This window comes from Chrysochloris asiatica, unplaced genomic scaffold (assembly GCF_000296735.1).
Source record: "Chrysochloris asiatica unplaced genomic scaffold, ChrAsi1.0 scaffold00414, whole genome shotgun sequence".
Lineage (NCBI taxonomy): Eukaryota > Metazoa > Chordata > Mammalia > Afrosoricida > Chrysochloridae > Chrysochloris > Chrysochloris asiatica.
In genome coordinates, this window is record NW_006408932.1 from 1,253,256 (window position 1) to 1,268,155 (window position 14,900).

A 14,900-nucleotide genomic window follows, 5' to 3' on the forward strand; every position below is an offset into this window, starting at 1 on the left:
ATTGGATGCCAGGAAAGCCACACTTAGTCTCTCATATTTGGGGCATAGTATCATGAAGGACAAGTCCCTGGAGAAGGATATCATGTTGATTAACAGCTTCAGAAGAAACCAAAGATAAGTGGCTTGAGATAGTGAAGAGTCAGCAAAACCAGGAAAACTCTCAATAAGAGGGATTGACACAGAGGCTGTAGCAACACTTGTGCAACAATTGTGTAGAAGGTGCAGGTTCAGACAGTGTTTCATTCTGTAGTACATAGAGTCACTTTGAATGGGAAACCACTCCATCCATAACACCTAAGAAAAATAACAGCAACAAATAAGGGAGAAGTTTGTTTCTCTTGTATGTGAAACATGACCAGCTAGGCAAGTGAGGTAGTAGATGTAGATAGCTAGCTCTACTTCTAAAGGCGATGTAGACATCAAGGTTCCCTGTATATCCCTCCTCCCCCCCCCCCCAGTATCTGCTGTCACATTCTTCTCAGCATATGACCAAAGATAATTCCCCACTACCTTGTCCACTTGTCTCTGGTAGCGTAGTGGTTACGAATCGGGCTGTGAACCTTAAGGTCAGCGGATCGAAACTACCAGCTGCACCGCGGGAGAAGATGAGGCTTTCTACTCCCGTAAAGATTTACACCCTCGGAAACCCTATACAGGGTCGCTATGGGTCGGAAACGACTCGATGGCACATAACAACAACAACAACAACAACCTTGTCCAATTGTCATTCTACAGGAAGGAGGCAGAAGAAATGAAGGATAAGCAATTTCCATTCAAGCAGGGTGACCTGGAAGAAGCAGTTGTATTTTCAAGAGCATAAGAACATGTTGAAGATAGATTGCATTGGATTCGCCCAACCAATGGACATGCACTCAAGTAAAATTTGTGAGATTATGGCTAAAACAGAGAAGTTAAAAATGAATATTTAAAGATAATTTGCATCTTATACAAGAAGTAACAAGAAAACAGAAGACTGTTTATAATGAGTGAATAGCCAAGATGCTTTTTACTTCAAAATGGTTGAAAATAGCCCAGATTCCAAGGAAAGAAAATAAGACTAGACCACTTGTTTTGAAGAATATTCTAGAAATGTTAAATGACTTTATCTGCTCTGTTGAGGCATTCTTTGACCATGGTAATTTCTGAAAAATTACTGTATAATAAAAGTAAAAATTAACTCTTGAATATTGTATTAAACTGAAAATCATAACTACAAGTTATAACAAGGTTTGTATTTTCTAGTGTTATCCAAAATACATTCCTTTAAATAAGGTTCTCAAAAAAGTTTGTTGGAAAAATGAATTATCTTCCAAAATAAGTAAGAAGTACACTGAACACTGAGGATTAACTGTATTAATTTTGGTGTAAATTGCTGTTGTTGTTGTTGTTAAGTGGCATTGAGTTGATTTGGACTCATACTGACTCCTGTATAGGGTATCCGAGGAGCAGCTGGAGGGTTTGAACTGCCATCTTTGTGATTCCCAGTCCGGTGCTTATCCTACAACGCCACACCAGGAATCCATAAATTAACATAGTAGTGTGTAGTGCAACACAAAGTAAAGTAAAACTATTTGAGTTTCTTTACTCTTAATATACTAGTCATGGATTTCTTATTCAAATAGAAGTTAAAATTTTATATTGAAAGTGTTTTTAAGAAAACTGATTTAATCCAAATCCATTTTTCATAACAGTCATGACAAATTAAACTGATAATTTGCATACCAACTAAAAATGAAGACAAACTGCTGTATACATCCATTAATAATCATCAGAATATGGAATGTAAGAAGTATGAATCTAGGAAAATTGTATATTGTCAAAAATGAAATGGAATGTATAAGCAGTGATATCCTAGGCATTACTGAGCTGAAATGAACTGATACTGGACATTTTGAATCTGACAATCACATGGTTTACTGTGCTGAGAATGATAAATTGAAGAGTAATGGCATAACATTATTCATAATCAAAAAGAATACACCAAGATCTTTCTTGAAATACAGTGCTGTGTGTTACAAAATAACAACCAGACACCAATTAAGAAGACCAGTTAGCACCACTATTGTTCAAATTTGTGCACCAACCACTAAAGAAAGTGATTATGAAATTTAAGAATTTTATCAGCTTCTCCAGTCTGAAATTGATCAAACATGCGATCAAGATGTAGTGATAATTACTGGCAATTGGATTGCAAAGATTGGAAACAAAAAGAAAATATCAGCAGTTAGAAAACATATCTTTGGTGATAGAAATAATCCTGGAGAACTCATGATAGAATTTTAAAACATCAATGACTTCTTCATTGCAAATACTTTTTTTAAACAGCATGAAAGATGACTACACACATGGACCTCATCAGGTGGAATACACAGAAATCAAATTGACTGTATCTGTGGGAAGAGACTTTGCAAAACTCCTTGTCATCAGCCAAAATAATGTCAAGCACAGAATGTGGAACAGACCATGACTTGCTTATGTGCAAATTCAGGCTGAAGATGAAGAAAATGAAAAAAAAGTTCACAGAGCCAAATATGACCCTGAGTATATCCCAGAGATATATAACATCTGAAGAACACTTTAGCTGCATTAGAAATTAAAGATTGAAGATCAGTAGCATTGTAGGATGACATCAAGAACATCATACAGAAAGAAAGTAAAAGGTCATTAAGAAGACAAGAAATAAAGAAAAAACCAAAATGGATGTCAGAAGAGAGTCTGAAACTTGCTCTCCAGCATAGAGATGCTAAAGCAAATGGAAGAAATGAGAAGGTAAAAGAGCTGAACAGAAAATTAGAAAAATCTGCTCAAGAAGACAAGTCAAATATTATCACAAAATATGCAAATACCTGGAGTTAGAAAACTTGAAGTGAAGTACATACTCAGCATTTCTTAAGTTGAGGGAACTAAAGACAAAATCCAAGTCTCAACCTGAAATATTGAAGGATCCTATGGGCAAAATATTGAATTATGCAGAAAGCATCTAGAGAAGATGGAAGGAATATACAGAATCACTGTACCAAAACAAAATGGTCATTGTTCAATAATATCATATTAGTATATGATCAAGATCCAATGATGCTAACAGTAGAAATCCAATGTGCACTGACTGCATTGGCAAAGAGCAAAGCACCGGTCATTGATTGGATACAAATTGAAATCTTTCAACAAACTACTGGGCACTGGAGGCACTCGGTCATCTATGCCAAGAAATTTGGAGGAAAACTACCTGGCCAACTAATTGGAAAAGATACATGTTGTGCCCATTCCAAAGACAGGTGACCCAACATACTACAAAAATCTGCAGACAGTGTCATTAATATCACATACAAGTAAAATTTTACTAAAGATTAAAAAAAAAAAAAAAAACACTGGAACCATACATTGACAGATAACTTCCATAAATTCAAGCTATATTCAGAATAGGACATGAAATAAGGATGTCTTTGTTGATGTCAGATGGATCTTGGCAGAAAGCAGAAAATATCAGAAAGATGATAATATGTTCTTTATTGACTACACAAAGGTTTTTGATTGTGGAAATCATGAGAAGCTATGAACAACATTGCATAGAATGAGTATTCTGGAGCACTTAATTGTGCTCATGAGGAAGCTGTACATAGACCAAAACACAGTCATTTGAACAGAACAAGGAAATACTGAATGGTTAATATTAGGAAAAGTGTGTGCCAGGGTTATATTCTTTCACCATATGTCTTCAATCTGTATGCTGAACAAATAATCTGAGAAGCTGGATTATATGAAGAAAACCATGCCAACAGGTGTTGGGGAAGCCATATTAAATGTAACGTGCACATGATACAATCTTGCTTGGGTAAAGTGAAAAAAACTTAAAATACTTACTGATGAAGATCAAAGACCACAGTCTCCAGTATGGGAGACTGATTGTAAAGTATGGGAGACTGATTCACCTGATTGTAAAGAAGACAAAAATCCTCACAACTGAATCAATAAACAACACCCTTAAAAATGGAAACAAGATTAAAGTTGTCAAAGATTTCATTTTGCTCATATCAACCATCAACACTCATGGAAAAAGCAGTCAAGAAATCAAAGGACGTATTGCATTAGGTAAATCTGTTGCACTAGACCTCTTTAAAAGTACTGAAGAACAAAGGTATCAGTTTGAGGACTAAGGAATGCTGATCCAAGCCGTGGTATTTTCAATACTTCATATGCATGTGAAATTTAGACAGTGAATAAGGAAGAGGGTAGAATAATTGATGCATTTGAGTTACGGTGTTGGAGGAGAATATTAAAAGATCCATGGACAGCAATAAGAACAAACAGATCTGTATTGGAAAAAGTATACCAGAATGCATCTTGGAAACCAGAATGGCCATACTTCAGACATGTTATTAGCAGGAACCAGTTCATAACAAATATTTTCATATTTGCTAAAGTGGAGGGTCAATGAAAAAGAGAAAGACTCAAGGTAAATGGATTGCCCCAGTGACAGCAGCAGTTGGCTCGGATGTAGCAATGATTGTGATGTTGGCACAGGACAAGGTAGTGTTTTGTTCTTTTGTACATATGGTGCTATGAGATGGTCCCGACTCAATAGCACCTAAGAACAACAACAGAAATGTAAATGAAGAAAAGATTGAAGTTGTCAAAGACTTCATTTTTTTCTTGGATCAACTATCAACATTCATAGAAGTAATAATCAAGAAATCAAACAACATATTTCATTAGGCAAATCTGCTATATAAGTCCTCTCTAAAGTGTTTAAAATAAAGGTGGCGGTTTGAAGACTAAAGTGAGCCTGACCCAAGCCATAGCATTTTAAATAATTTCATAGGCATGTGGAAGTTGGACAGTGAATAAGGAAGACCATAGAAGAATTGATGCATTTGAGTTATGGTGTTGGAGGGGAATATTTAAACTACCATGGGCAACCAAAAGAAGAAATAAATCTATTAAAAGAAGTGCAGCCAGAGTACTCCTTGGAGGACAGGATGGCCAAACTTCATCTCTCATACTTCAGACATATTATCAGGAGGGACCGGTCCCTGGAGATGGATATCATGATTGGTAAAATGGATGGTCAGAGAAAACCAGGAAGACCCCCCCACAAATGATATACTGGTACAATGGTTGCAAGCATTGGACTCAAACATAGCAACAATCATGAGATTGCTGCAGGACCAGACAGTACCAACTCGATGGCACCTAACAACAACACTACTATATATATCTATATCTATATATATATATATTTCTTTTTTTTTTTTTTTTCAGCAATATTCTTAAACTTTCATAAGAAGCAGTATCTGTAGTTGGAAAATATATCCTTGTATATAGAAACTATGCTGGAGAACATATTATGGAATGTTGTAAGATCAACAATTTATTCACTGCAAGTACAATTTTTCAACAGCATATATGGTAATTATACATGTGTACATTTCCAGAATGAATACACAGGAATCAAATCAACTACATCTATTGTTGTTGTTGTTGTTATTAAATGCCTTAGACTTGGTACAATTCATAGTGACTTTATGCACACCAGAAGAAATCACTGTCCACTCCTTTTCCAATCACATAATAGCTTTTACAACTGTGCCAAATCATGTCACTGGGGGTCTTCCTCTTTTTCAATGACCCTCCAATATATCAAGCATGATGTCCTTCTCCATCCCTCCTGATCATATGTTTGAAGTATGAGAGTCTAATTCTGGCCATCCTGGCTTTTAAGGTGTATCAATCTGGTACCAAGGAAGTACCTATCTGTACTCCCAACACAGATTGGTTTGTTCTTTTGGCAGTCTATTGTTGATGCTGTTAAGTGCCATTCAGTCGGTACTGATCCATAGCGACTTTATGCGCACCAGAATGAAACACTGCCTGATCCTGGGCCAATCTCACTACAGTTGCTATGCTTGAGTCCATCAAGGCTGCCATTTGGCCAATCCATCTCATTGGGGATCTTCCTCTTTTTCTCTGACTCTCCAACTAACCAAACATGATATCCTTCTCCAGTGACTGTTCCCTCCTGACAATATGTCTGAAGTATGAGAGACAAAGTGTGGCTATCTTGACCTCCAGGGAACACTGTGGCTGCACTTGTCCAAAATGGATTTTTTGGTTCTTTTAGCAGCCCATGGCACTTTCAGTATGTTCCTCCAACACAATAATTCAAAAGCATCAATTATTTTATGGTCTTCCTTATTCACTGTCCAGCTTTCACATGCATATGAGGCTATTGAAAATAACATGGCTTGGGTCATGTGCACCTTAGTCCTATAACTGACATCTTTGCATTTCAACACTTTCAAAAGGTGTTGTGCAGCAGATTTGTTTAATGTAATACCTCAGTTGGTGTCTTGAATGCTGCTTCTGTGAGTGCTGATGATTAATCCAAGAAAAATAAAGTCTTTGACTTCTGTGGAAAAAGACAAATTGGAAGCTCAGTATCATCAGCAAAAACAATTCCAGGAGTCCACAGATCATCTATTTCTCATATAGAAGATCATGTTGAAGTGAAGAACATTAAAACAAATCCACAAAAGTCATAATATGTACTGGTGCATATCCCACCTGAACTTAAAGACCATCTCCAGAACAGATTTGATGCATTAAATGCATGACCAAAGACCAGTGATATTGTAGAATGATATGGAAAACATCATTTATGAAGAAAGCAAATTGTTATTAAAAAGATAGAAACATAGAAAAGACTGAGGTGATGTTAGAATAAATTTGGAAACGTTGTCTTAAACAGAGACACTAAAGATATTAGAAGAAATGAGAAAATAAAAGAATTGAACAGAAAATGTTAAAGGGGGGTCCGGCCTGAGGCCCAGGGCAACAGTCGCCATGGAAATCCCCCCTTGGCCCAGGACAGGCGCCTGGGGCCTTGGGGATGACCCTGTTTGCCCTCCTGCCTGTCTGGGCTGGGCCGGGGACGTGCGCCCCACTGCACTTGGCCAGCTCTGTGCCTCTGCCCTCCTCAGGCCTCGCTGCTGCCTGGGCGCGGAGGCGTTGGTGGCGACGGCCCCCTGTTGAATGGGTTTTGAGGGTTAGGGTTGGAAGCTCTGGTGAACACAGTCTCTGGGGGCGCGAGGCAGCAGCAGCGGTGGCGACCAAAGGGGTGTTGTCGTTGGCAGCAACCAGGCAACTGGTTGGATATGTCTACAAGGTGGCCAACGAGGGCAAGGTGCTGACTCTGGCCTCCTTGCTACTCAACCGGTCTAAAAGTGACATGCACTATGTGCGGGTCTATATCAGTTAGCAGGGAGGGCAGCGCTCCATGTCCCTCATCATGGCAGCCCGCAATGAGCACGCCAAGGTGGTGCACTTGCCGTTAGAACATTACCGGGTGCAGACTCAGCAGACTGACACCATCCACTTCTACGGGTATGTCATCAATGATGCCAGTACCCTTTGGTGTTCAGGAGGAACAAGACATTTTGAAGTTGGGAAGCTTCTAGTCAGTCATGGAGCCAGTGTGAACCACACCACAATAAAGAACTCAACCGCACTGCAGGCAGCATGTTTTGATGGAAGACTGGACATTGTTAAGTACTTGGATGAAAATAAAGCCAACATCAGCATTGCCAAACATGCCAACAACACCTGCCTCTAGATCGCAGCGTGTAAGGAGCACACTGACATAGTCCAATACCTTCTAGAACAACGTGCTGACCCCAATGCTAAAGCACACTGTGGAGCCACAGCATTGCACTTTGCAGCTGAAGCTGGGCACATAGACATTGTGAAAGAGCTAATCAAATGGCATGCTGCCATAGTAGTAAATGGTCATGGAATGACGCCAATAAAAGTCGCTGCCAAAAAACGGTAAAGCTAATGCTGCTGAACTGTTTGTTGCTTTCTCATGCTGATTGGCTCTGAAGAAGTTGAATTGAAGTTTTAGAACACTTGGTGCCTCCTTCGCAATTGACCGTGAGAACTATGACATCATGAAGACATACCAGTATTTATGTTTAGCCATGTTGGAGAGGTTTCAAGATGGTGACAACATTCTTGAAAAAGAGGTTATTCCTGCAATCCACACTTATGGGAATAGAAATGAATGTAGAAATCCTCAGGAACTGGAATCCATTCGGCAAGAAAGAGTTACTCTTCATATGAAAGGCCTTCTAGTTTGGGAACAGATTTTAGGTGATGACAATATTGATGTTTCCCATCCTGTGGGAGTATAGCCCTTGGGGCATTCATTTGCTGATGGGGCACAACTGAAAATGAAGAGAAACAGCTGTATACATCCATTAATATTCAGAACGTGGAATATATGAAACATCAATCTAGGAAACTTAAAATTGTCAAAAATGAAAAGAAACACATAAATGTTGATATCATATATTAGTGAGTTAAAATGGACTGGTATTGGCAATTTTTAATATGATGACCACTTGGTTTACTATGCCAGGAATGACAAATTGAAGAGGAATGGTGTTGCATTCATTGTCAAGAAGAATATACCCGAATTAGTCATGAGGTACTTTGCTGTCTGGGATAGGATAATATCCATGCACCTACTGGGAAGCCCACTTAATACTGCTATTATTCAAATTTATGCACCACCCACTAAAGCCAGTGAAAATGAAATACAAAAATTCTATCAACTTCTTTAATCTGAAATTGATCAAACATGCAATCAAATTGACCATCACTGGTGATTGGAATGCAAAGTTTGGAAGCAAAGAGGAAGGATCAGTAGTTACAAAATAGGGTCTTGGCGATAGAATTGATGCTGGAGATCTCATGATAGAATTCTACAAAATCAATGATTTGTTCATTTCAAATACATTTTTTAGACAGCATAAGAGACAACTATACACAAAGCCCTCATCAGATGGAATATACAGAAATCAAATTGACTATATCTGCTGAAAAAGATGATGGAAAAGCTTCATATCATCAGTGAAAACAAGGCCAGTGGCAGATTGTGAAACAGACCATCAATTACTCACATGCAAATTTAAACCGAAGCTGGAGAAAATGAAAACAAGGCCACGAGAGCCAAAATATGACCTTGATTGTATCCCACCTGAATTTAGAGATCATCTGAAGAACACATTTGATACATTAAACACTAAGGACCGAAGACCAAAAGAATTGTGGGATGAAATCAAGAACATCATACATGAAGAAAGAAAAAAGTCATTGAGAAGACAAGAAAGAAGGAAAAGGTCAAAATGGATATCAGAAAAGACGCTGAAACTTGCTCTCCAGCGTAGAGATGCTAAAGCAAATGGAAGAAATGAGGAGGTCCAAGAGGTGAGCAGAAAATTTCAAAGATTAGCTCGAGAAGATAAAGCCAAATATTACAACAAAATGTGCAAAGATCTGGAATCAGAAAACCAAAAAGGAAGAGCATGCTCAGCATTTCTGAAGCTGGGAGAACTGAAGAAAAATTGAAGCCTCAATTTCTTTTATTGAAGGATTCTCAGGGCAAATTATTGGATGATGCAGAAAGCATCTAAAGAAGATGGAAAGAATACACAAAGTCATTGTACCAAAAGGAAATGGTTGCTGTTCAACCATTTCAAGAGGTAGCATATGATCAAGAGCCAATGATACTAAAGAAGGAAGTCCAAGGTACATTAAATAATTGGCAAAGAACATGGAACAAGGAATTGATGGAATAAAAATTGAAATCTTTCAAGAAAGTGAGGCGCCACAGGAGGCACTCACTCATCTCTGGCAAGAAATTTGAAAGACAACTAACTGACTAACTGATTAGAAGAGATCCGTATTTGTGTCCATTCCAAAGAGAAGTGACTTGATATAATGAGGAAATCATCGGACTATCTTTGATATCCCATGTGAGTAAACTGTTGCTAAAAGTAATACAGAAATGGCTAAAAGCATACATTGTCAGAGAACTTCCAGAGGTTCAAGCGGAATTCAGAAGATGCCATGGAATGAGGGATATCATTGCTTATGTTCAGTGGATCTTGAGTGAAAGCAGAGAATATCAGAAAGATGTTTACCTGTGCTTTATTGACTATGCAAAGGGTTTCAATTATGTGGGTCATGACAAGCTTTGGACAACATTGCGAAGTACGAGTATTCTGGAATACTTAATTGTAGTCATGAGGAATCTGTATGAGGACCAAGAGGCAGTTGTTCAATCAGAAGATGGGAACACTGAATGTTTTAAAATTAAGAAAGGTAAGCAACAAGGTTGTATTCTTTCACCATGCTTATTCAACCTATATTCTGAGCAAATAATCAGAGAAGATGGGTTATATGAAGAAAAACATGGCATCAGGATTGAAGGAAGATACATTAACAACCTGTGATATGCAGATGATAAAACCTTGCTTGCTGAAAGTTACTGATGAAGATCAAAGAGCACAACTTTCGGTATGGATTACATCTCAATGTAAAGAAAACAAATATCATCACCACTGGATCAATAAACAACATTCTTATCAATGGAGAAAAGATTGAAGTTGTTAAGTACTTCATTCTTCTTGGATCATCTATTGACACTCATGTAAGCAACACTCATGTAAGCAGTCAAGAAATCAAAGGACATATTGCATTAGGCAAATCTTCAACACAAGACCTTTATAAAATGCTGAAGATCAAAGACGTCAGTTTGAAGACTAAGGTGTGTCTGACCCAATCCATGGTATTTTCAATAACCTCATATACATATGAAAGCTGGACAGTGAATAAAGAAGACCGTAGAAGAATTGATACTTTTGAATTATGGTGTTGGAGAAGAATATTGAAAGTGCCATGGGCTGCCAAAAGAACAAACAGATCTGTATTGTAAGAAGTGCAGCCAGAGTGCTCCTTGGAGTTCAGGATGGCCAAACTTTGTCTCTCATACTTTGAACATATTGTCATGAGGGAGAAGTGTCTGGAGAAGGATATCATGTTTGGTAAGGTGGAGGATCATAGAAAATTAAGAAGACCCCCAGGGAGATGGATTGGCAAAATGGCAGCATTAATGGGCTCCAGCATGGCAATGATAGTGAGGTGGTCTCAGGATTGGGCAGTGTTTTGTTCTGCTGTACATGGGATTGTTATGAGTTGGTACTGACTTGATAGCACCTAACAACAACAACAACAACAACAACATCCCATCCTTTACAGGGTGTGTGTGTGTCTATGCAGATAATATGGAATTTGAACAGTGTAACAAGTTGTAGCTTCATGATCTGTACCTCAGGCAGAAACATAACAGGAATACCCAAAAGGATCTTCTTCGATTTTCTCACAGATGATACATTTGAATGAAATTGCGAAAGCCCCAAATATAGAAAGTGTTTTGAGATGTAGTGTTTTGGAAATAGAACAAAGTATGAACAGAGTAAAAGATATTCCAAATGCTGATGCACGCAATGTGATGGACAATTGCAAAGCTTAACAAACCCCAGGAAGGATAGACCCCAAAAGAAAATCACCGAGATATATCATATTCAAGCTCTCCAAAATCAAAGATAAGGAGACACTCCTGAAAACAGCTAGGGAAAACAGAAGTGTTACATACAAAGACAAGCAAATCTGATTAAGCTGGGATCTCTCAGCAGAAACCATACAAGCAAGAAGGCAATGGGGAAACATGTATAAAACCCTGAAAGAAAGAAAGAAAAAAATGCCTACCAAGAATCTTTTATTCAGCAAAGCTATTAATCAAATAACAGGTATAATGAAAACATTCCAGGAAAAATGTAAGCTAAGGGATTTTTCCAAACAAACCCTGCACTACAAAACATCCTAAAGGGAAATCTATGGTCTGAGAACCAACAAGAAAAGACAACAACCAGTGTTTGACACATGGTAGCATCTCCCAGACTAAATCAACAGAAGAAAGAGATGACAATAGAACAAAACTATAAGAACAAACTCAGAAAATCTGGGAATTCAGTCTACAATCAAAACAATTACAATGTATTAGAAGGTAAACATGTAGGAAAGGAGATTCAGATAGTGAGAAGATCAGGTAGATTACAGGATAAAATAGACTGCACTAAATGGAGAGAAAAGTTAATGGACTATAAAGTAACCTCAAAGAAAATTAACATTTCACAATATACCAAGAAAATGAAACTCCAAGAAGAACATGGAAATTCACAAGAAAGAACACAAAAAGCATGAACTCAGAAAAGGAAGACACACAGAAAAAAGAAAGCAGCAATACCACAAAAATCAAATATAATGGCAGCAATAAATCCATACCTATCGATAACTAGACTGAATGTAAACAGATTAAATGTACCAGTTAAGAGACAGAGGATGGCAGAATGTATAAGAAAATGAGATCCTCCAATATGCTGTCTGCAAGAGACACATCTAACACACAGAGATAAAAACAGATTAAGAGTCAAAGGATGGAAAAAATATATACAAAGTTAATTGCAACAAAAAACGAACAGGAGTGGCAGAACTAATCTCCGATAAAATGAACTTTAAAGCAAACCCCAGTATAATAGAAAAAGATGGACATTATCTCAAAATTAAAGGTATTTGAACAAGATGACATAACCATAATAAATTTCTATGCTTTCAATGAAAGAGCTCCAAAAAATATAAAGCAAACTCTAATAGATTTGAAGAAAGAAATAACGAATATACAATAATAGTGGGTGATTTTAATTCCTTGCTTTCAAAAATGGATAGAACAACCAGAAAAAAACTTGACAAAGGCACAAAGGAACTAAACAACACAATCAGCCAACTGCTTCTCATAGATGTGTACAGAGCATTCAACACAACAACAGAAAAATACACATTCTTTTCCGGTGCATATGGAACATTAGCCAGAACAGATCATTTCTTAGGCCACAAAATAAATGTCCATAAATTTATAAATATAAAAATTCTACAAAGCATCTTCTCAGATCACAATACTATCAAGTTAGAAATCAACAATAGGAAGACCAAGGAAATAAAGTCAAATACATGGAAACTGAATAACACCCTGCTGAAAAGCGACTGGGTAGTTCAATAAATTAAACAGGAATTCATAAAGTTCCTAGAAATAAATGAGAACGAAAATACAACATACCAAAGTCTTTGGGACATGACGAAAGTGGTGCTGAGAGAACATTTCTTTTGCAATAAATGCACACATCCAAAAAGAAGAAAGAACCAAAAATTAACACATTGACACAGCATCTACAACAATTAGAAATAATTGAACAGAGAGAACCTATAGCCACCAAAAGAAAAGAAATAATAAAGATTAAAGCAGAAATAAATGAAATAGAAAACAGAAAAACTATAAAAAGAATCAACAGGTCAAGAAGCTGTTTCTTTGAAAGGATTAACAAAATTAACAGACCGTTGGCAAACCTAACAAAACAAAAGAGGGAGAAGACACAAATATGCATTAGAAACCACAAAGGTGATATAACAATGGAACCAAAGGAAATCAAAAGGATAATAACAGAATACTATGAAGAATTGTACTCCAACAAATTTGAAAACTTAGAAGAAATGGATACATTTTAGAAAAACATGACCTACCTAAACTAAAATTGCAAGAGGGCGGATCCCGTGGAAGTGCAGTAAGAGCTCTGCCAGCAACAACACAGAATACCCGACCAAGCAGGCTCAGGGGATGGTCCCAGAACTTTGAACCACATATAAAGGAATATTTAGAATGTTGGAAGGCTTGGAGCTGGGAAATTTTGGAAGAAGCAAGAAATCTATTGCTTTCTAATCCGGGAGTGTCAGCTGCTCCAGGAGCCGCCATCTTGGGTGAGACCACGTGGGGGAAGGATCCGAGCAGCCACAGACACCTAGCAGAACCACTGAGATAAAGGTGTGGACATTCTTTTCTTTTGATAGCTGTTGGTCACTTGCTATCTGCGCACCTACATTCTGGTGACTATAGGGGTGCCTGAGCAAGTGGGCACTCCAGCCCCACCCTCAGAAGGTTCTACTACGCATGTGCACAGATCTCCTCTAAATTTAAAGAGACAGTTTCCAATTAAAACCAAATAGCCATAGCCGGCCCTGAACTGTTTATCACTAGAAAAAAAGGCCTGAACAAGGATTGTGGGGCAGGGCAAGCAGACAAACAAAGGAAATAAGCTGAAAATTAAATCCTAAATTCTGTTAGAGCTCAGTCAACAACAACACGGAACACAAGGCCAAGAGGGCTCATGAGATAGTGTTGGAACTCTGAAACAAATATAAAGCTATGTTTGGACAATTGGAGGGTTTACAGCTGGGGAATTTGAAGGGAATCCAGAAATCCATTGAATTCTGGATCAAGACACTCAGTTGTAACAGGAGCTGCCATCTTGGGAGAGAACTACTTGATTGTATTAGGATTGATATTCTCAGGTGAGAACATCTTGCTTGTATCTTGATTGTATCAGGATTGACATTGAAATTTAAAGTGATAATATCAACATAAACGAAACAGCCACCACTCATCTGTCTGTCATGCTGTGGTGGCTTGAGTTGCTATGATTTTCAGGGCTATGCCACCAGTAGTTTAAATAACCGGCAGGGTCACCCATGGTGGACAGGTTTCAGATGAGCTACAAAACAAAGACAGACTAGGAAGAAAGATTGACAAACTACTTCCGAATCGTTAGTCACTGAAAATTCTATGAATAGCAGAGAAACATTGTCAGATACAGGACCGGAAGGTGGGAAGGCACTCAGTTTGCGACTGGGGAAAAAAAAATGCCTCCTCAAAGTAGAGTTGACCACGATGACGTGAATAGAGTTAAGTTCAGGGGAGAAGAGCACACAGAACCTTCATTTGCTGATGGGCCACAACTCAAGATGAAAAGAAACAGCTGTAAATATCCATTCAAAATCGGAACATGGAATGTGCGAAGTATGAATCTGGGAAAATTGGAAGTTGTCAAAATGAAATGGAATGCATCAACATCAATATCTTAGGCATTAGTGAGCTGAAATGGACTGGTATTGGC

At 37.9% G+C, this 14,900-nt stretch overlaps 2 pseudogenes; both read left to right on the forward strand.

Moving 5' to 3' along the window:
- Positions 1–6,886: 6,886 nt before the first annotated feature.
- LOC102821008 lies at positions 6,887–8,186 on the forward strand (annotated as a pseudogene).
- Positions 8,187–12,406: 4,220 nt separating this feature from the next.
- The window catches only part of LOC102821400, a 61,340-nt pseudogene continuing 58,846 nt past the window's right edge, over positions 12,407–14,900 (forward strand).